General features: G+C 55.7%; 1 non-coding gene and 1 pseudogene across 1 annotated transcript; both read right to left on the bottom strand.

Moving 5' to 3' along the window:
* Positions 1-308: 308 nt before the first annotated feature.
* Positions 309-16,707, bottom strand: LOC120393567 (annotated as a pseudogene).
* A 2,389-nt stretch (positions 16,708-19,096) lies between these two features.
* On the bottom strand, positions 19,097-19,279 carry LOC120393594. The gene has a single exon (XR_005592083.1). It is a non-coding gene; the product is annotated as a U2 spliceosomal RNA (small nuclear RNA).
* Positions 19,280-23,047: the final 3,768 nt, after the last annotated feature.

Genomic DNA, 23,047 nt, shown 5'->3' with positions numbered 1-23,047 from the left:
GGGCTGAGGATTTCCAGAAGGAGAGAATTTTACACCCGGGTTATTGCAAGGGCTCTTTAACAACAGTCACGGCTTTGCTTTGACCCTTTGTGCGAAAACCAGAAACTGCAGCACAGCGCCCCCTAGCACCGCTCTGGGGTACTGGGGTCAGCCCTGACTGGGTGGGGAGAGCACCCCCTACCGAGCCTCCACCCTGCTTCCTGCAGCACAGCACCCCCTGCTGAGCTGATAGGACCTGACAGGCTGCCAGCCCAGTAGGCAGATGGGGGATGTACAGGGATGTACAGGGGAAGGACCAGGGAGGTGGGTTAGAGGCTGATGCTGCGGTGGTGCTTGAACTGGCTCTGTCCGCCCCGTCGCTGCTCCTGCTCCTCCAGCTCATCGCTGTTGAGACTGGTGGCGTCCGACAGCCCCAGCAGATGCTCCACTGAATCAAACTTCTGCAGGTCGGAGGCAATGGTCTGCAAGCTGAGCATGGAGAGCGTGTCCGTGGGGGGGGGGGGCACTCAGCGCCCAGGCCAGCCCCTGCCTCTGCCCCTACTGGCGAGGCCTGGCATTCGATGAGGCGCTGCAGCCGCCAGGCGTGGATCTGCTCACTGATCTGCTCCAGGTTACGAAGCGCCACCGAGTAGCGCATTTTGGCTTGGGAGACCTGCTGCTCCAGCCCCGTCACCTTGGCCTTGTACTCCTGGGGATTGGAGGACATCAGCGGTTACACAGATCCCTCTGACGCCACATAGCACCCCCAAACCCTCCCTGCACATCCCACCTCCCCACTCCAGCCCCCTTGGCCTTGTGCTCCTCAGGGTGGGGGGGGGGGCACCAAACCCATGATAGAAAGACACCCCCTATCTCCATCCTATAAATTCAATCCACCCTCTGCATGCTCAGCCCGCCCACATTCTTCCTCAGTTATCCGCACATGTGCATGCACAAACACACACACACACACACACCCCACCCCTCTCCAAACTCAATCACAGCCTCACATCTCTCCCTGCTCTGGGCCCCACAGCCAGGGGAGGGCATCAGCCATGAGAAAACCCATCCCTTCCTGGGTAGGGAGCAGCAACAAAGGCTGGCAGGAACAGATGCCACCCAGGGCATTGTGGGATCTCAGAGGGGTGGGTACATCTCACCCAAGCCGCACACGCACTCAGCCCCCAAAGCACTGACACCGGGGTCTTAGTGGGGGCGGGCATGCATGTGTACGCCCCGGCACTCCCGGGATCGCAGTGGGGCTGTAACGCCTCACCTCGAGGATCTGGTTGAACTGGGCCTTGAGCTCGAAGTCGGGCTTGCTCTTCACGATGACACGCTTGAGGGATTTCTGCAGGCTCTGCACCTTGGCTTCAGCCTGCTGGCAGAGCCGAGTGACGCGCTGGTGCTCCCGCTCGCTGTGCATCCGCTCCTCCTCCGCCTCATTCACCTGCAGCCAGAGCAGGACGACGCACAGCTCGGACGGACCTCCGTTCCCACCCAGCCTGTGTCCCCACATACACAGAGCCTTGCAGATCTCAATCACCTCCATCCACTCCCCACCCTCCCACACACACCGCATCCAGTTCCATCACCCCTCCCAGTCTGTCCCTCCCCAACAGGGACTCAGGCTGTCACCTCCCTCAGAGGGTGCAACCTACCACACCCCCATTCTCTGTGCAGGTATGGTCCTTGTGGCATCCCCATCTCTCCTCTGGCAGATGGCGTGATCATTCGGTTATTGCCGCCACCATGTCCCTGAGCTCCATGCACCCAGCTCTCACCATGCAGATGGCAAATCTTCCTCCCCCTGTGCCCAGCCAGTGTGGTCCCCCAGCTCTCCCCTAGCAGGTAGCATCATCAGCACCTCCATGTAGTTGGTATAATTCCCCTGGCCCTTGTGACTGGTATGGCTCCCTGGCCCAGTCCCCATGTCTGACTTTCCCAGTGACATGGTTTCCCCCCCGACTCCACCCATGTGCTTGGTACAGCCCACTGCCTCTCCACCATGTCTCACCTTGCAGGTGGTGTGGTTCCCCCCTACATGGGGAGTACAACCTCCAGCTCCAGCTCCAGCCCCACCCCAATGTCTCACCTTGCAGGTGGCATGGTTGAGCATCTCCTGCCAGGTGGGGTCGAGCCGGTTCTTGTGGGCCATGATTCCCTGTTCCGCCACAAAGACCATCTCGCGGGCGGCGTTGTGCACGCTGACCGCCCGTTCGTACCGCAGTGCTGCCTTCTGCGTCTCCTGCTGAGCCTGTGTGGAGGGGAAAGGAAAGTCACAGAGAGAGGGCATGTGCAGAGCAAGGGACTCCTGCCCCCTCTCCTCTCCCAGAGCAGGGATAGAACCCAGGTATCCTGACTCTCAGCCCCCATGCTCTAACCACTAGACCCCACCCCCCCTTCCACAGCAGGGATAGAACCCCGGTGTCCTGACTCCCAGCCCCTGCTCTAACCCACTAGACACCACTCGCTCCCCAGGGCCAGGACAGAACCCAGGAGTTTGATTTTGGCATGTCTCGGGGCGGGGGCTACACCAGGCAGGGGGCAGGGCAGAGGGGAGCATTCACACCTCCTTGGCCAGGCGACGGGCCTCATAGTATGGACGCGCTTTCTCGATGCAGTTCCCCAGCTGGGAGCCCTGGGTGTTGAGCTTCCTGGCGGATTCAGAGAGGATCCTGCGGTATGTGGTCCTGGCTTCCTGTAGCGGGGAGGAGAGCAGCAGCATTGGGGCCAGCATTGACAGCCAGGGGAGAGCGACCACTGCTGAGCCCCTACCCCACTCCTTGCAGCACAGCACCCCCTAATGCTGAACTGGGGCCAGTACCGACCACCAGGGGAGAGTACCCCCTGCTGAGCTCCCCACCCCGCAACCTGTAGCACAGGCCCCACACTGGGACAGACTGCCAGAGAGCACCCCAGCCGCCCACCCCGTCCCAGTGCTAATCCAGCCCAACCCTGCTTAGCTTCGCAGGGAAGTGCAGGGGCTACGGAAGCAGCTCCAAGGGTCACAATGCCCAGTAAGGGCTGCAACCACCACAAAGAAACAGCCAGCTCACTGGCCCAGCACAGAAACAATCGGTGGGAGCTGCAGGGTATCTCCGGGGCCTGGACAGGGCTGTAACGCAAGGCTGGTCGTGGCAGGGTCACGCTGAATCCGAGGTGCGGCGATCAGCCCTGCAGGGAGCCGTGTTCACTCACGTCCAGCTGCAGTTCCACCCGGTTGATCTCATTGGCCTGGTTGAGATGCTCCAGCTCCTCCTGCAGTGGGGAGGCAGAGCATGAGGCTCAGGGACCCGCCCCAACGCCACACTTAGCTCAGCGGGACAGCGCCACCCTGATGGGTCTCCCCTCCTGATAGATAAAACAGTTTGACTTTGATTCCTTTATGCAATGATTTAGAGCTAATGACCTGTTGTCCTAACAAACATTGCTACTAAGTTCTTTGGTCAAGGAGAGAAACGTGGAATGTCTGTGTCAGCAGATAAATAAACCTATGTACCCACTGTCCCTGGCTTAGGAAAACATGTTTCTGTCAATATGGTCTGATATGACATCAGAAATACTATATAAATGTAATGAAAATCTTGTGTCAGGGTGTCCTTCCTCTGGCACTAGTCGAGGGAGGCACCCGCTCAGCTGATCGCTCAATAAAGAGTCTGTATAACAAACTCAGTTTTGCTCTCTGTGTTTCTCTTTGGAGAAATTGACTAAGCTCCGGGGAGAAACGAGCCCATTTAGCTAACAATTGGCACCCCAGATGGAACCCTCCCTGTAGAGGGCGCTAGCGCTGCTGGGGGCTAGTAGGTTGGTGTCGAGAAAAGTGGCCACCTCGAGCTGATTGTGCGGCTCGTGTTCTCGAACCACCATAGCCGGACGGGGTGATGGTGTCCTCTCTAGAGTAGGTCCCAACAGGACACAAGAGCACTGAGTTTTGGTTCTTCAACGTCCCCAGGCCGGACGCGGCCACTCCGGGTGGTAAGTGCGTTTCCCTCCAGAATTTGAGGAATAACGCCCCCGAAGTGTGGGTTGGACAACGGAAACCTTGAGGCAGCCTGACTAACGGGAAGGTATATTACTGGTAACATTGTTATAGTTTTGTGAATACCTATGATGCTATCCTATTGTATGGTAGGATTTAGATAAGGAAGCCTTGATCCTATACATGAATGGGCAATATTGCACAATCAATGGGACTCTTGCTCCTATCAGGAGTAATCCTATTTGCCCTCCTGATTGTACAGTGGAAAATTGAAAATTGTATTGTAAATGTGAATGAGTGAGTGATTGCCGCTGACCAGGTCTGGGACTTAAGCTGACTCTAGCTGCCCCAAGACTCCTGCAAGGGGAAACCCGATGACCAGGATATCTTGATTGCAAGGGGGGTCAGCTGAACCTTGTGACCCAGTGGATACCTGAATGAATGCATAGCCCCTTTTATTTGTGTATATAGGTTGTGTTGTGTTTCAGAGTCATGGGGTCTACTCAGAGTTATTATTCTGGAACACCCCTGGGATGTATGTTAGATAATTGGACGGCGTTTAGACGCCAGGCGGATTATGGAATAGTATTAAGCAAAGACGATCTTATAAAATTTTGCACCATAGAATGGCCAACATTTGGGGTAGAATGGCCAGATGGTGGAACGCTGAAATTAGAGATTGTACAAGCCGTATATGATATTGTGACCTGAGATGGGCATTGGGACCAGTATCCATATATTGATATATGGCAGGACCTGGTGGCCAATCCCCCTCCTTGGTTACAGAAATGCAGACAAAAGACCCTTAAGATTTTGATGGCCCGAGTCCCAAGTAGGAACCCCAGAACCCCCGTCAAAAAGCCATGCCCTCCCCCTGTAATTCCACAAGCCCCAGAATTCGTAATTCCTCCTCCCTTATACCCAGGTCTACCTGTCATAAGGAATGAGGAAGAAAATGGAAAAGTAGAACAAGAACAGATAATCACTCAAACTACCCCATTTGGATGGCCCTACAATGACTACAAGGCTCCAAAAGAGAAATGAAGCAGCCCTGGCTCTTTCTAGTACACCTGGCCAAGGCAGCCCGATACAGCAAATGCCCCAACGAGAAACGGTGTCACCTAGTGGTGAAATGACTATGGTATATGTCCCATTTACCACAAGTGACTTATATAATTGGAAGCACCAAAATCCTTCATTTTCAGAAGATCCAGCTCCCCTAACAGCAGTTTTTGAAATGCTGATAACGGCTCACAACCCTACATGGGGGGATATGCAGGTTGTGTTAAATACGTTATTAACAAAAGAAGAAAAATGATTGGTCTTGTCAAAAGCCCGTGAGTACGTAATGGAGACATCATCCGCTTCTGACGTGGTTGCACGTTTACCTGAAAACAACCCCGATTGGTCAAATTCTGATATAGGACAACGCGACCACGCTCAATATGCCTCCGCTATATACAGGGTATGAAACGTTGTATTCGAAAAACCCCCAATTGGGCTAAATTATTTAATATTAGACAAGAGAAAAATGAAAACCCAGCCGCCTTTTATGAGCGACTTTGTGATACCTGTAGAAGGTACACAGATCTAGACCCTGAGGATCTTAACGGAAAACGGCTGTTAATTCCCCTCTTCATTGGTCAATCCTATGAAGATATTAGAAAGAAGTTACAAAAGTTAGAAGGAGCATCAGGAAAGAATATAGAGGAACTGCTGGAGATTGCTCTAAAGGTGTATGATAGACGAGATGATGAAGAACGGAAAAAGGGGGCTAGGATCCTTGCGATGGCTTTGAGAAAGGGAAATGAAAACACTAGGATTAAGGCTGAAACTAACGAATACGTACGTGGAAGAGAAAGAGAGAGAAAGAGAGTTCCCCGTTTAGGACGGAATCAGTGTGCCTTCTGTAAGGAGGAAGGGCATTGGAAAAATGAATGTCCTAAACGACGGGCCATGGAAAAGGGACGCAAGAATGCAGTTTCACCGCTCCCAATTTTCTATAACACGGAGGAGTCAGGCAGTGACTCTCCCCAATAGGGGGGCCGAGGGACCCAGCGGCCGAGGGACTCTTAGCGGCACAAGCTGCTGAGCTGAATCCCATGGTACAAATTAAAGTAGGGGGCCGCCAAGTTGAAGCCCTTATTGATACTGGGGCCGCCCTCAGTTTACTCCCCCTTACTAAGGCTCCCCAAGATAGGGCTCCAGGACATGCTATAGTGCAGGGGATTGAGGGACAAAATGTGGCATTAGAGAAAACTCTACCCCTCCTAGTTAGAATAGGAGACCATCAGATTTCTCATCAATTCGTTTGCAGCCCCTCATGTCCCATTGCGTTGCTTGGACGGGATATTCTTACCAAATTACAGGCAGATATCTCGTTTTACAATGGGAATGTTGAAGTTAGACTTCCTAAACAACAAGCCTCTAACTATCAGATGGCTCTAGTAAATGCTAGGAATGTTTCTACAAGATGCCAGGGTGGAGAAGGGGCTTTAATACCGGAAGTTAATCCCGCGGTCTGGGCAGACCAAGGCGGTGTCCCACGAGCTCGGAATGCCTCACCAGTACGGATTTATCTTAAGGAAAGGAGCACCACGGTACGTGTCCGACAGTACCCCTTGAAGTTAGCTACACAAATTGGTCTAAAACCCCTCATTCTCAAATTTTTGTGGTGTGGATGGCTTAGGGAGGGCACCTCTCCGTATAATACTCCGATAATAGGGGTGCCCAAGCCAAATGGACAATATCGATTGGTACAGGACCTGAGGCAAATTAACAAACTGATAGAAGCCCCCCATCCAGTTGTTCCGAATCCCCATACTATACTGGGTCAGATTCCCAAGAACCACGGCTGGTTCTCTGTGATAGACTTAAAAGATGCCTTCTTTTCCATTCCCCTTCACCCTGAATCTCAAAAGCTGTTTGCATTTGAATGGGAGGATCCAGACACACATTACAAGGCTCAATACCTCTGGACTGTTGTCCCACAAGGACTTACCTGTGCACCTGAAATTTTTGGTAGCCAGCTAAAAAGGGACCTTGCCCCATTCCTTGCTAACTACCCTGCATGTAACATAGTCCAGTATTGCAATGATCTGCTCTTAAGTACTGAGACAGAATCATCCTGTAAAGTACAAACGATAGAGCTCCTTAATTACCTTGGGTTGCAGGGGTATAAAGTTTCTAGAGAAAAAGCTCAATTGGTGAAGCATCAGGTCATCTTCCTTGGCTATAATCTTTCTCAGGGGAATTGCAGGTTAGGGAAAGAAAGAATCCAGATCATCCTCGATAGCCCCCGACCGTGTAATCCACGAGAACTGAGGGCTTTCTTAGGACTAACTGGATTTTGTCGGCTCTGGATCCCTGACTATGGAGGGAAAGCCAAGCCGTTATATGAATCTCTAACGAAGGAAGGTTTGCTCCATTGGACATGGAACAGGGAAATGGAGAAAGCATTTAGAGAGCTTAAGGCAGCTCTGACACAACCACCTGCCCTTGCTCTCCCAGATCCGCGAAAGCCATTTACCCTTTATATCCATGAAAGAGGTGGAATGGCAGCAGGAGTCCTGTGCCAACAATCAGGACCAACCTGGCAGCCCATCGGTTATTATTCAAAAGTGTTAGATCCCGTTGCCAGGGGATGGCCTGGTTGTTTACGAGCTGTTGCAGCAACTAGCCTCCTCGTGCAGGAAGCTGAGAAATTAACCCTGGGTGGAGATACTGAGGTTGTAGTCCCCCATGGGGTACTTCAAATATTAGGAACGGGTGCCGGAGAGAAACATTTGAACCCTAGCCGGCACTCCCGATACGAGGTAGGGCTTTTGCTAGCCCCCAATTTGACTTTTAGGGCTGTTAGCTCCCTTAACCCGGCTACCTTGTTGCCCGACCCATGGGTTAACCATGAGCCCAGCCCCACTCATGACTGTGTTGAAGTCTTACAGCAAGAAACTAAACCTCGCCCAGACCTCTCCGATGTGCCCTGGGAGAACCCCGATATCGAGGGGTATGTAGATGGGTCTAGTTATGTAATAAATGGCAAATGGTACACTGGGGCAGCAGTGGTGGTTAAGGACAAAGGAATATATCAGTTTAAATTGAGCCCTAACTTGTCTGCTCAAGCAGCAGAGTTAGTAGCCCTTATCGAGGCCCTTCGAATAGGAGCCGGAAAAGTTCTTAATTTATATACTGATAGCCGTTATGCTTACATGGTGGTGCATGCCCACGGGACCCTGTGGAGAGAAAGGGGATTCATTACGGCTTCAGGCCAAAAGATTGCCCACGGAGGTCTCATTAAGACCCTATTGGAAGCTCTGAGGCTTCCATTGCGGGTCGCCGTAATACATGTGCGTGCTCATGGGAAAGCCCCTCAGGTTGAACAACGTAAATTTAATCAACTAGCTGATCAGGCTGCAAAGGAGGCCGCACAGGAGGGGGCCGCGTGGCTTTTCTTGACTCAGGACACTGAAGTCAGGACCCCTCCTCCTCAATATACAGCAGAGGAAGTACAATATGCCCAGAGTATAGGGGCCCAACAAATCTCCTCAGGGTGGTGGAAATTACCTGGAGGGGAAGTTTTTGTTCCCAGGCCAGTGCTAAGAGAGACTCTTTGGCGCATACATAAAGAAGGACATATGGGGTCGGGAGCAATGGTTGATTTGGCCTCCAAGCTGGAGAGGAAGTGTTGCCTAGCGGTTAGAACAGTAGCCTAGGACTTGGCATCAAACCGAGGTTTTCCTTGTTCTGCCTCAGTTTCCCCATCTGCAAAGTAAGTGGGGTGGGGGGGGGGGAATACAGAGCAGGGATGTCCTGCTCCCTCCTCTGGTCTCCTAACCCCCCTCCCCTGCTTTCTCCAGTGTGCCCGGCAGGCTGGCAACCCGGGAGTGACACCACCAAGCCCACGGTGAAGGCAAGGAATACTTCACCAAGCAGCACCGAGCTCGGGGCAGCTGGTGGAGAACCTGGTCTACTGTGAAGGTGCCCGCCCCGTGCCCCCCCCCATTGGAAGGGGATATTTGGTGGGAAGCTTGTGACTAAAATAAAAGGGTTTGTTTGAAAAGGAGCCAGTTTGTGTCTGATCCTTAATTTGGTGGGGGTTGGGCAGAGTCTGGGTGACCCTGCCGGGTGGGGGGTCCCCATCCAGCTCCCCGAGCCTGGTGCTGTGCCCTGTGGATCATCCAACCTCTGATGGGCCCCAGGCTATAGCACCTCACACCACTAGGTGGTGCTGTCGGCTGCATCTTGCTAGCTCCCTGGTGTGTGGCCAGCTCTGGGGAGGTAAATCCCAGTCTCCCAGAACAGCGGGGTCAGCCTGCTCTGGGGGGGAGCCGGTTGCAGGGTCTGGGATTCTCTGCTGGGGGGAGACCCCCTGAAGGCTCTTGGCTTCCCTCCCTCCCCCCATCGCAGCACAGCTGCCCCCAGGCTGGAAGGAGACGGGCTTGCTGGTCCCAGATGGTCCTGGCTCAGTGTTGCCAGGTTCTCGGGTGCGGGGGCTGGGATCCAGCATGGTGGGGGCAGCTGGGTGGGGCATTGAGTGTTGGGCTTGGATGGCGTGGGGGCAGGGAATTAAGCGCAGCTCATAGCAGGAGCTGGGCACAGCTCATCTACCCCCCCCCCCCTTAAACCCAGCCCCCTGATGCTGGGGGTGGGGGAGAGACTCTACAGGCATGTCCAGCCTCTGCACCCTATCTGCCCAGGCCTCATTCAGGCTGTGGCTGGCCAGGTTGGTGCTGTGCCAGCAGGGGGTGCCCTCTGCCCACCGAGACCCCATCCTCCAGCTGCTGGGTGAGAGCTGCTCCCTGCCCCACAGAGCTCTGACTACCCCAGGGGGGACCCAGGAGTCCTGCCACCCCCACCCCTTCCCTCTGACAGCCAGTGCTAGGGGCTGCAGCTGGCCCTGGGACCCGGTGGGGGGGGGACCTTGTGTGGGCCCAACAGGCACAGTTGGCATCGGCCCTGCCAGGAGAGGTGGATGAACCAGGCACATCCGTTCCCGCTCCCACACCAGCCAGGGCTGGGCCTGGAGGAGACAAACTCGGATCTGCCTGCGATTTCATCCCCTGGGCCCCATTCCCTGCCCCCTGAGCTGGCTTTCCTCGGGGCTGAACAGTCTAAGGGGGCCAGGGAGACTGAGACACTGGCTCAGAGCCGGGGGGTGGGGTGCAGGCAGCCCCTCTGATAGGAGCGATGGCTGGGGGGGCTCTTGTCTCTGGGTCACTGCTGGTCCTAGCATGGGGTGCTCTCCTGGCAGGGACACCGTGTTCCCCAGCTGCTCCGATACCAGCCAAGCTCCTTGCGCTCGCGCTGCTCCCCGGGCCAGAGGGCTGGAAAGCGGCCCGGCAGCCTGCGTGCCCGGACAGGGCGGTGCAGTGTCACTGAACCCAGCTGTGTACACAGCCGCCCCTGGCACGCACGCACCTCTGCCCACGGCCCTGGGCACCAGCACTGGCCTTTGCACCCAGCTGTTCCCTTGACATCCCTAAAAATAACCCCCCCACCCCCCCAGCAACTTCCAGAGTCAGGAAAACCTTTTCTTTGCCTTTAATCTGAGCTGTGGGATCGTGGCTGGATCTTTCCTGGCTCAGCTGACAGAAATTCACCCATGGGGAAGGGGGGAGTCTCTCTGTTTTTAAGATGGGGGGAGCCTGGCAAAGCCTGCTCCTGTGGCTGCTCACCACACCTTGGACATGGGTCAGCTTGAAGCGGCGATCGCCAGTGGAACAGTGGAGACCCGCAGAGGTGCAGCACCCATCCCTGCAGCCCCGCTGCCCAGAGCACCCTACCCACTCTCCCAGTGTATGGCACTGCTTTGGCAGTTCGAGCCACCGGTCCAGAGAGCCTGTCACCGGAGCACCGGTACGGATCACTGCGGGCACGCTGACGTTCCCCGGCGTGGTGGCCTACTCACTCTCACTCCCACTCAATGGACCGGCACTGCTCGCTGAGTGTTAGGTGTAAATTGCCAGGTTCATGTCGCTGGCATCGAGGCACAGAGAGTCATCGCCCTCCTGCAGATCCTCAGTGGAGCCTTGGGGCCAGTGACATGACCAGGGTAGACAGACGACCTCGGCATCGTCCTGGTCCCTCCTACTCAGGCTCCATTAGCGAGGAGGAGTCCCTGCCAGAGGGCCGACATTCCCAATGGCACCTCCTGCAGCAGCGTGGCCTCAGGGCCACTGGCCTGTCCCCTGGCACCTCTGGAATCCCTGGGGGTTCCCACAGCCCTCACAGGGACATAGGTCAGCCTCAGGGGCTTTGGACGTCAGCGACGATCTCCTGCACACACGTTCACGACGCACTATGCCATCACACAGCAAGCAAGGGATGATGCTGTACGTGGCAGAGCTGTGTTGCAATCAACCCGTCCGTGAACTCCTACTCAATTAGGGGTCTCTAGGTGTTCCTATAACACCCCTAAAATGGCAATACTGCCTGATCTACAGACAGTCCCACCAGCCCGAAATGTTCCTAATGAGGAGTCTGACCCCACAAAATCACAAGCATGGCTTCGGGGCTCCGTCATTGCCTCCTGGTTTCCAGCCTGTCGCACTTGGTCACATTTTCCATCTTTTTTCCCAGGCAGGCACCAGGGCTAGACGCTGCTATGTTTTCTTAAAGGAAAGTGTCAAGTCTCATGTCTTCACATGACTCCAGGAGCTGAGGCTTTAGGAAAAGCACCAACCAAACAGGAGACTGTCAGTGACAGCTGGCCACCCAGTAAGGATTAAACAGTAATAGGAATAGCCTCATTCCTGGGATGCCTCAGTCCTTTTTGGGGACTCTGCCTCTGGAATCCCCTGCAGCAGCGAGTCCTGCAGGTTAACTGCCTGCTGCCTCTGATGCGCACCCCGTAGCTGGATGGGGGAGTGAGCCCAGGCGCTGGCCCTGCCCAGCACCTGTGTTGTTCAGTGTCCCTCTCTCAGAGCTTGTCTCCATCTTGAAGCCAAAGTGCTGGATCTGGGCAGTCTCCCTCCTGGGAGTAGCCACAGAGCATGGGGCCTCTGGGCATTGGTGCCACACCACTGATCTGACTTAATGGGTCCTAGCGAGCGTCCCCTGGTTCCGCCACCCCCACCTCTGCTGCAGGGCACTGCCTCCACTCTGCCCCCTCCTCCCCCTGTCCCCTCCCACCCATCACCAACCTCCCCAGTCACTATCCCCCCAAGCTCCCCCCAGCTCGTCGGGCTGAGGCTGCAGCTGGCAGGGCCCATCAGCATGGGGGTCCAAGCCACCTCTCCTTGGGAGGAGGGAGGCCAAGCAGGCCCCAAGCAGCAGGGGAGGGGGGGAGTCGGGCCCTAATGAGTCACAATCCGGCACTCGGGTGGTTCTGGAATTGACAAACATGCTTCTGTTAGTCTATAAGGTGCCACAGGATTCTTTGCTGCTTCTACATGCTTCTGCAGGCAGCCGGGCCCAGGATCCCCACTGACCCAGAGCCACCCACAGCCTCCTCCTCGGCACAGGCTCAGGGAGATGCCCAACTCCACTCCCGGCTGTGGCTTGCCATTAGTACTGGCTCATTTCATCCTTTCCCTGAAGCCCCTGCTCTGGCCGCCTCCCCTGCAGCTGGGTGTTAGATCAGGGCCCAAGGGCAAAGGAGCTGGCCCGTCCTTCATGTACTAACAGTTTTCCCAGCACTGTTTGACCAAACACTGCCCTGTGCCTTTCACAGTAAACTCCTTCCCACCACTGACATGCAGCCACCTCTGGGGTGGGGTGCAGCAGCTGTTTAAATGAGGCACACATCAGATTCATAAAAGATATTACAAACATTCCCAGGTGGTCACAGGTGCACAGTCTCCCAGCAGCTCAGCAAAGACTGGAAGCAAGAGCAGAGGCAACAGTACAGGGAGATCTGGGCAGGTCTTGGATTTTACATCACTTTGCTTCTCCTAGGGGGATAGGAGGCACTGGGTTTCCTGTGCGAGAATCCAGGGCAGGATGGGTTTGCAGCTCCCCTCTGCTGGGGGTGGGATGGGGACGGCAGGAGCTGGGGGGAGCCCACAGGCCAGGGCTGACTTGTGGCTAAGGCTTAGGAGAGCTGGGTTCTAATCCTGCTCTGACAGACTCCCTGCATGCCTCAGTTTCCCATCTGTAACACAGACCACCCCGCCTCCCCTGGGAGGCTGAATTCATTAGTGAGGTTCCGATACCATGGGGATGGGTGTAGGAGCACACAGACAGGAGTGTCCAGATGTGGAAGAGGCTCCGTGTGCAAAGCTTAGTTCTGTGATCAAACTGCCCTGTTTATAAACAGAGAGATTGTGCTGGGCACCCACTTCCCCAGGCGGTGCCTCGGTTTCCCTATGTGCACAAAAGGGATAAGGACACTGGCCTTTGTAGAGCACTTTGAGATCTGCCCACGGCCAGTGTTAGAGAAGGGCTGGGGCCAGTAGTCCGCACACAGGGAATGCTATTGTTCTGCCCACCCCTAGGATCTCCAAGGGGGTCTAGACCCCACCCCTCCCCCCGCCAGGATCTCCAGGCAGGTTCGAAATCACTCCTCCTTCCTTCTACTTCTCATGTGCTCCCCCCGCGGCTCTGTCCCAGGGCGAGGGCATGGCCGGCACAGCTCACTCCCCTCTCCCATGCTGGGCTCGTATTCCTTGAACACCTTGAGTTTGGCCAGCACAGCATGAGCCAGGTAGAAGTTCTCTTCATGGACCCTGCAGCAATGAGAAACCCTGTGGGTCAGAAACAGCTCCACGCCAGGGGCACACACACTTCCTGTAGGAGATGACCAGGTACCCTTCTCCCGCTGGGCACACTCACTTCCTGTAGCGGGTGGCCGGGTATCTCCCCTGGCACACTCACTTCCTATAGGCAGGGATGCCAGGTTTGTATCATTTTGGGTGGTGCCCAGAACAGGTCCAAATCCTGCCTCCCCTCCCCCCTACACACACACAGAGTTTGGGTGCGGGAGGCAGTTTGGGGTGCGGGTTCTGGGATGCAGTTTCGGTGAAGGAGGCGGTTTGGGGTGTGAGCTCTGAGAGGGAGTTTAAGTGCAGGCTCTGGGCTGGGACAAGGGGTTCGGGTGCACAAGGAGCTGCAGAAGGGAGTTTGGGTGCAGGAGGGGTGTGGGCTCTGGGAGAGAGTTTGGATGCTGGGTGAGGGCTCTGGGCTGGGACGGGTTTGAGGTGCAGGAGGGTGTGATGGGCATGGGTCTGGGACAGGGATGAGGAGTCTGGGGTGCAGCAGGCAGGGCTGGGGGGGGCAAAGCGGAGTACTCCCCCAACCTTCTCCCTGCCAGCAGCAGCAAGCGCCCCCCAGCATGACACTGGAGATCCAGCCAGGATAAGTCCTCCCCTGCCCCCCCCAGAGTCAACTCGGAGTCACCTGCCTGGGGGGACGACACCATATGCGTCCTCCCCTCCTCCCTCCGCAGGCACAGCAGTCACCTCAGCCTGCCCCTAGTGCTGCTCCCTTGTAGCCAGCAGTGGCAGCAGCGGGTGAGGGAGCACAGCATGGAGTGGAGCACAGGCAGGGATGCTCCGGGGGAGGTACACGGGGGTGGCAGGCAGGGCCGGGAGACAGAGACCGGGGCCCTGAATATTGGTGGAGCCCAGGCACCATGAGCCCATATAACTCGCCACTCCTGCCTATAGGGGATAGCTGGGTACCCCTCCCCCCCAGGCACACTCAGTTCCGGTAGCGGATGGCTGGATACTCCTCCAGGGTGTCACACAACGTGGCAATCTGCTCTGCCAGCATCTCCTGCTCCTTGTTCTTTTCCAAGGCGCGGTAGGGGTTGAACCAGATGTGGAAGGTCTGTGGCCTGTCCAGGGAGTACACCTGGGGGGCGAGGGGAGCAGAGATCAGACCCTGGTGCCAACCGCTGGCAGCCAGGCCAGCTGTGCCCCATACCACGCCCCTAAGATGCGCTGTTGGACCAGACCAGCCTGGCAGAGCCATAGCGAGCCCCTAGTGAGGGAGATCCCTTTGCCAGAGCCACTCCTGTTGTGGCAGAGGGACAGCGGCCCAGAGATTCACGCACCAGCCTGGGATGAAGACTCCCCGGCTTCAGGTCCTTACTGAGCTGCAGACTCCCAGGTGCCCTCGGGGTGCGTCTCTGCCCTGGAGAAGTCAATGTTGGGGGAGGGGGCTTGGCCACGCTTCTAGTCCGGTGAAAGCCCCAGTGTAGCCACGGGCAAACCTGGCATCAACACGCGCCTGCCGCTGTCGCTTATTTCACTGGCCCAAACAGAACGAGCCATTGGGGAAAACATGCCTGGACACCAATAAAACAGTATCGGCCATGAAGGGTTTGCTGGCGCAATGGGATGGGTGAACCAGCAAAGCCTCCTGACGGACACTCAGCTTATACCTGCCAAAGCTTCTCTTGGCACAGCTGGCACCAGTACCCCAGGTAAAATAAGCTACAGTGGCGAAAGGACTGCTTGGCCAGCATATCGGCATCTACCCAGGGGCTCTGCCACCACAGCTGCATCAGTTACAGGGGGGATTTTTTCTCTCATGTCCCCGTAACAAACCCAGACCAACAAAGCTTGTGTGTAGACCAGGCTCATGTCTCTCTGTGCCTCAGTTTCCCCATCAATGCAATGGGGCTGACAACACAGCCCTCCCCTCAGGGGCGTGAGGGGGGAAATCCACTGACGACACAAGGAGGGGATGGGGCTGTTGGGCAAAGGGCAGGCGCGTGGAGTATCGGGCTGTCTTGCAGGCCTGGTATAAACCATCAACTGTGCCCCCGGGCTGTAGTTTGCCCACCCCTGCCCTAGAGGCAGTGACCCCGTTCCCCATTGCCATGCAGGCAGACAGATTCTGGCAGAATCCCCTGTAGAGGGCCCCAGTATTCCCAGGGTTCCTCGATGCACAGAATGTCCTGCTAATACAGTACCAGCAGGGGGCGCTGCGGGGAGCAGGGCAGGAGCGCTGGCTGTGGGGGGAGCTCCCAGCAGCTCCACTCCCAGTGCCTCAGGGCAGAGCCTTCAGCACATCTCTCTTACCTTTGTAGTCGGAGAGTTTGATCTCTTTGAAGGCTCCATCCACCACGGCCGTGGCGTGGAAGCCTGGGGCTGGCTTGCCAATGTGAGCCTTACCGGAAGCCATGTCCTGCAAGAGAAGCCAGGGCTCAGGACGGGTGGCACCGGTTAGTGGGCCTCGCCAGCAACCGTGAGGAGCTTCTCCCATTCTCTGCAGCAATGGGGGTAGCCTGGAGATGGACCAGAGGGGCCCTGACTTCCAGGAGGTCTCACAGCACCAGCCCCTGGATTTCTGAGCTGATACCAGCTCCCAGACCAGTCCCAATATCATCTCCCTCCCAGCTCCGATCTGGGTGATCGGACAATCTCAGCTCCAAGCCCCCAGTCACATGAGAGTCACACACATCCCATGGCTCAGACCACACCAGCTGTTCTGGGTTGGCACTGAGAATGATAGACCCAGCAGGCATCCCCCCACCCCAGCACAGGTATAACCCAGGTACTGCTGAGATCATGCAGGGCAAAGATCTTTTGGGGGGCGAGCAAAAGGATGGCGGCATCGCCTCTCCAGGTGCAGACGGGCACAGCTGTGTGAACCCACCCAGCCCACCACCACCACAATTAACCAGCTCACCCCTCTTAGCCTCCTGTATGCGAGCAGCACTCCCACATATTCCCCTCTCCTGCATCCCGTGGCAGGATTAAGCTCCAATTCCCTCCCCTGCACTGAGTTTTCCATGGCCCCAGGCCAGATCTGCACGGAAGCCCCCAGCATCTCACCTTCTGTTTCTCCAAGATCTTCATGGCATAGTGATTCCCAGTTGTGAGGAACTGGGACTGTTCTTAATGTGGTCTGTGAATGCTGAGTGAGGAGTGTTGGGGGCGGGGGAGGATACGCTGAGGAGTGAGAGAGTTTCAGGAGCTGGCTGGGGAAGGAGGGGAGCCCAGACAGAGCTCTGACCCCCGCAATGGGGCTGTCGTGCCCCTGGGGCCCCAAGATGGACCTAACTGGGAGGGATCCTGTTGTCTGTGCCTGCAAGACCTGTCTTGGACTGTGTTCCTGTCCGCTAAATAGACCTGCTTTACTGGCTGGCTGAGAGTCCTGGTGAATCGCAGGAAGCCAGGGGTGTAGGGCCTTGTTTCCCCCACACTCCGCGACACCAGTCTCTTTGTGTTTCACCAGCATCACCCTCCCAAATGAACCTGTGCCCAGGGTCTTGATTCGATCAAACTGATCCAAACTGGCCGTGTTCGGGTGGGGGGGGGGGGGAAACAAACCTGATGTTGGGCCAGACTGGTCCTAGGGGCATCAGGAAGGAACCTGCATAATAAACCTCTAGTTTTGGACACTAAAGGACTGGCTGGCGGCGCGGGATTTGGGTAAGATCCAAACGTGGAATGCACTGAAGGGGGCTGTGTGATTTCTTTTTTTGCTTACTGATAGCCAGTGTGGGGGATCAGAAGCACAGTTTGTGACTGGTTGGGGAGTTTAAACTTCAGTGTTACCCACCAGTTTTGGGAAGATCTGCTCTTCCTTTTGCAGCCTGCCCTGACCTTGGCATTTCCAGTGATGGCTGACCCAGGCATACCGGGTCACACCTTGTACAAAAGTTTATTGCAACAGTGTGCAGGGTGTGACTACAGAGGTGTATTATTACAGTAGAGTGTAAGATGTGAATACGGGGTGTATTTTGCAATAGTGTGTAGGGTGTGAATACAGGGGTGTATTACAGTAGGGTGTGAACACAGGCTATATTATTACAGTAACATGCAGGAGTGTGAACACGTGTGTTTTATTACAGTAGTGTGCAGGGTGTGAATATAGGGCTGTATTATTACATTAGTGTGTAAGGTGTGAATAGAGGGATGTATTACAGTAATGAGCAGGGTGTGAATACAAGGGTGTATTTTACAATAGTGTGTCGGGTGTGAAAACAAAGGTGTATTATTACAGTAGTGTGCAGGGTGTGAATAAAGGGGTGTATTATTGCAGTAGTGTTTACAGTGTGACTACAGGTCATATTATTACAGTAACATGCAGGGTGTGAATACAGGGGTGTATTATTACAGTGACATGCAGGGTGTGAATACAGGGGTGTATTGTTACAGTAGTGTGTAGGGTGTGAATACAGGGGCGTATGCTGTCACAGTTTTCCCAGCTGTGAAAGGGGATAGTAGCTTTGCCTCACACAGGTATTGGGAGGGATTGTGATGTGCTGAAGTACTACAGGAATGGGGGTCAGACACATCCCATTGTGAGAAAGTGTGTGGGGGGGTAAATATAGACCAAACCAAGGTAAATACCAAGCCCCCTGAGAGAGAGCATGGTGTGTTGGGCCCTCCAGAAGGCCCAGACAGGCCAGCATGAGCGGCGCCTCCCCAGGACTGGTGCCTGGCAGAAGGATGGTTTCAGGCTGTGCGCTGAAGAGAACAGGGTTCAGTGCCTGCTGCTGCCACCACAGAATCTGTAGCTGACATTTTCCAAAGTGTTCGGCGCCCCTGGCTCTCGGAGGGGGCAGAGGCATCTCTATTGCTCCTAGCAGGAGGGGTGAGTTGAATGCTGCCTGAGACGGCTCAAGAGCATGGTACAAATCTCAGGGCAGGCTGTTAGGAAGCAGGGCACAACCCCAAACTGGCTGTGAGGGCTACAATGAGATTTCTCCAACCAGCCGTTAAGTGTAAACTCCTCAGGCGCTGTACCAGCCTTAACCTGGAGTCACAGCCAGTCTCCCTGGTACTCCCATCTATTTCAACACCCAGGGGAGCATCTCTTTGTGACAGATGGTCCCTTACACCAGGGATCACAGCAATCGTCAGGTTACTTCCAGTCCCAAAGGACCAGCCACTTACCCCAGGTCAGTTGTACCTCAGATTTCACACCCACGACAACGCTTGTAGCCAGTCCTATAATAAACTATATACAGATGTATTAACCAGGGAAAGGAAACCAGCGAGTTATTTACAAGGGTGAAGCAGGTAAACACACACACGCGCACACACACACATTCCAGTCAGAAGGGAATAGAAGCATCTCTAATCAGCAAGCTCTGTGTGCCCTTCGGGCTAAGCCAGGCTAAGCAGCTGGGGATCACTCACTCACGCTTAGAAACACCTGGTCCCCCCAGAGGCTACGCACCAGAGACAGGCCAAGTTCCTTTTGTTTGGGGTTTTCATCTCCCTTCTGCCATGTGCTCTGAACTGCTGGTCTTGGAGACAGTGCAATACCAGGTCAATGCGTGGGGTGAACAGAGCAGCTCCTGTTCCATCCCCTTGTTTCAAAAATCAATTTAACATACAATCCTCAGATAAAGAAACGATCAGATATTAAACTGATAAGAACAGACGCTGCACTTTGATCTTAGCTCCAAGGAGTGGAATCCACTTGCAGGACTCATCTTCACAATAGTCCATCTGGTAGGGATGGTCTTGCCTTTTGGGAAGGGTGTGACACCTTCTGCTGAAGCTTGGCCCTTCCCACTAGTTAATGTCTCTCTCCTGGCTGGTGATTTACGCAGAGACTCACAATGCCAGTGCACAAATATTACCTTGCGACATGGGATCCAGAGTGAGATGGATGTGAGATTAATGCTATGTGAGATTAATGCTGCAGCAGCTCACAAGCATTCAATAAAGTCTAAACACTAAACACCTTCTTATCACACTAATATCTGTCGTAACAACACTAGTACATGGGAGAATTCCAGCTAGGGGGTTGTCAGTGTTCAACTCAGCCCCGGGACTCTGGCATGAGCTGGCACCTGGTCTGTCCCCATCACACTGAGCACTTTGGGAAATCTGTCCGCTATGCTCTGTGCCTCAGTTTGCCCTTCAGTAAATGGGGACTAGCATGATCCTGTCCCGGGGGGCGCCTATGCAGAAGACGCTATTGCTGTGTGACAGGCTCAGGTACTTGGTGGCGCAGCTGGAGTTAATCTGGGCTGGGCTGCAGATCAGGAATTGTTTTTATCGAATGGGTTTGTGCCAGAGCTGAGTGCTCAGCGGGGCCAAGCGACTATGGGAGAAACAAACACGTTAATTAATTAAAGCCAATAAATCTTGGAAGCGCTTGCCTGCCTCCCCATCACCACGCTCGGCACCACCTGCCAGACAACAAACCAGGCTTTAATGAGCAAAGCAGCGCTACGCTCCCCATGGGACATCAGCCTTACACAGCTGTAAGCCCAGCCCGACTGCGGATGGGGAAGTGAGGAGATAGCAGCACCGTGACCCCAGGATTAAGTCTGATGGTGTCATTGCTGGGCACTGCTCGGTGTGTGTCATACAGACTGGGGTTCCTTTGTGTCAGCTCTGGCTCCACGACTCAGCACCAGGGGATGGTGGGGGCAGGGGGTGAGGAAATACCCCTCTTTAATGGCCCATTCTTGCACCCGTGCGGTTCCCAATGCTCAGTGGCCCAGGAGGAGCTGCCCCATTAGCTGCACCCTGTCCAGGGGGACGGTCACACCCAGGCTGGTGCATCGGCAGCGTTGCTGGGAGGTCTGGCCTGGCTCGAGGGGCCAGGCTGTCTATGGAGCTGAGGGCTGGCTATGCTGGCCAGGCTATCACCCCTCCCCCAGGCAGGCCAGGGAGCCTGTGGGTAAAACGTTGAATCCCAGGTGCCCCAACACAGCACCTGGTCTCAGAGTCTGGGACCTTCTGTCCAGCGAGTGGGATGCTCTGAAATCCAAACTATTGACTGGAGAGGCAGTGCGTAGAGTTGGGGGCTGGGAGCCAGGATGCCTGGGTTCTCTCCCCAGCTCTGGGTAGGGAAGTGAAGTTTAACGTATTAGTGCAGAGGGGGCCGGGGCACCAGGACTGGGTTCTGTTCCTAGCTTGGGACAAGTCACTTCACTTCTCTGCCCATATGTAACGTGGGGTAATTCCTGGCTGAAGCAGTAACACCAAGAATTGTATAGTGAGCGCACGACCCCTCCGCACAACTGGCAGGAGTTGTGGCTCCCCCTCTCCTCCCGTACCACCAGTGTCCTGGCCAGAGTCCTTCCCTCAAGCCCCCTGCAGTTTCCCCTGGATGTGGGGCTCTTCTTCACTTCCTGTCCTAAACCAGCTAGCTGGGTTGTTGTGCTCATTTAAACAGCTGCTGCACCCCACCCCAGAGGTGGCTGCATGTCAGTGGTGGGAAGGAGTTTACTGTGAAAGGCACAGGGCAGTGTTTGGTCAAACAGTGCTGGGAAAACTGTTAGTGCATGAGCGACGGGCCAGCTCCTTTGCCCTTGGGCCCTGATCTAACACCCAGCCACTGCTGCAGGGGAGGCTGCCAGAGCAGGGAAAGGATGAAATGAGCCAGTACTAATGGCAAGCCCCAGCCGGGAGTGGAGTTGGGCAGCTCCCTGAGCCTGTGCCGAGGAGGAGGCTGTGGGTGGCTCTGGGTCAGTGGGGATCCTGGGCCCGGCTGCCTGCAGAAGCATGTTTGTCAATTCCAGAACCACCCGAGTGCCGGATTGTGACTCATTAGGGCCCGACTCCCCCCCTCCCCTGCCGCTTGGGGCCTGCTTGGCCTCCCTCCTCCCAAGGAGAGGTGGCTTGGACCCCCACGCTGATGGGCCCTGCCAGCTGCAGCCTCAGCCCGACGAGCTGGGGAGAGCTTGGGGGGATAGTGACTGGGGAGGTTGGCGATGGGTGGGAGGGGACAGGGGGAGGAGGGGGCAGAGTGGCAGGCAGTGCCCTGCAGCAGAGGTGGGGGTGGCGGAACCAGGGGACGCTCGCTAGGACCCATTAAGTCAGATCAGTGGTGTGGCACCAATGCCCAGAGGCCCCATGCTCTGTGGCTACTCCCAGGAGGGAGACTGCCCAGATCCAGCACTTTGGCTTCAAGATGGAGACAAGCGCTGAGAGAGGGACACTGAACAACACAGGTGCTGGGCAGGGCCAGCGCCTGGGCTCACTCCCCCATCCAGCTATGGGGTGTGCATCAGAGGCAGCAGGCAGTTAACCTGCAGGACTCGCTGCTGCAGGGGATTCCAGAGGCAGAGTCCCCAAAAAGGACTGAGGCATCCCAGGAATGAGGCTATTCCTATTACTGTTTGATCCTTACTGGGTGGCCAGCTGTCACTGAGAGTCTCCTGTTTGGTTGGTGCTTTTCCTAAAGCCTCAGCTCCTGGAGTCATGTGAAGACATGAGACTTGACACTTTCCTTTAAAAAAACATAGCAGCGTCTAGCCCTGGTGCCTGCCTGGGAAAAAAGATGGAAAATGTGACCAAGTGCGACAGGCTGGAAACCAGGAGGCAATGAAGGAGCCCCGAAGCCATGCTTGTGATTTTGTGGGGTCAGACTCCTCATTAGGAACATTTCGGGCTGGTGGGACTGTCTATAGATCAGGCATTATTGCCATTTTTAGGGGTGTTATAGGAACACCTAGAGACCCCTAATTGAGTAGGAGTTCATGGACGGGTCAATTGCAACACAGCTCTGCCACGTCCAGCCTCATCTCTTGCTTGCTGTGTGATGGCATAGTGCGTCGTGAATGTGTGTGCAGGAGATCGTCGCTGACGTCCAAAGCCCCTGAGGCCGACCTATGTCACTGTGAGGGCTGTGGGAACCCCCAGGGATTCCAGAGGTGCCAGGGGACAGGCCAGTGGCCCTGAGGCCACGCTGCTGCAGGAGGTGCCACTGGGAATGTCGGCCCTCTGGCAGGGACTCCTCCTCGCTAATGGAGCCTGAGTAGGAGGGGCCGCATGCTAGGGACCAGGACGGTGCCGAGGCCATCTGTTTACCCTGGTCATGTCACTGGCCCCAAGGCTCCACTGAGGATCTGCAGGAGGGCAATGACTCTCTGTGCCTCGATGCCAGCGACATGAACCTGGCAATTTACACCTAACACTCAGCGAGCAGTGCCGGTCCATTGAGTGGGAGTGAGAGTGAGTAGGCCACCACACCGGGGAACGTCGGCGTGCCCGCAGTGATCCGTACTGGTGCTCCGGTGACCGGGCTCTCTGGACCGGTGGTTCGAACCGCCAAAGCAGTGCCATACACTGGGAGAGTGGGTAGGGTGCTCTGGGCAGCGGGGCTGCAGGGATGGGTGCTGCACCTCTGCGGGTCTGCACTGTTCCACTGGCGATCGCCGCTTCAAGCTGACCCATGTCGGAGGCGTGGTGAGCACTGGCAGGGCACTGCTTGTAGTGAGGA

Source organism: Mauremys reevesii, unplaced genomic scaffold (assembly GCF_016161935.1).
Source record: "Mauremys reevesii isolate NIE-2019 unplaced genomic scaffold, ASM1616193v1 Contig24, whole genome shotgun sequence".
Taxonomy (NCBI): domain Eukaryota; kingdom Metazoa; phylum Chordata; order Testudines; family Geoemydidae; genus Mauremys; species Mauremys reevesii.
Note: the sequence above shows the minus strand (reverse complement) of the source record. Positions and strands in the feature narration are given on the sequence as shown.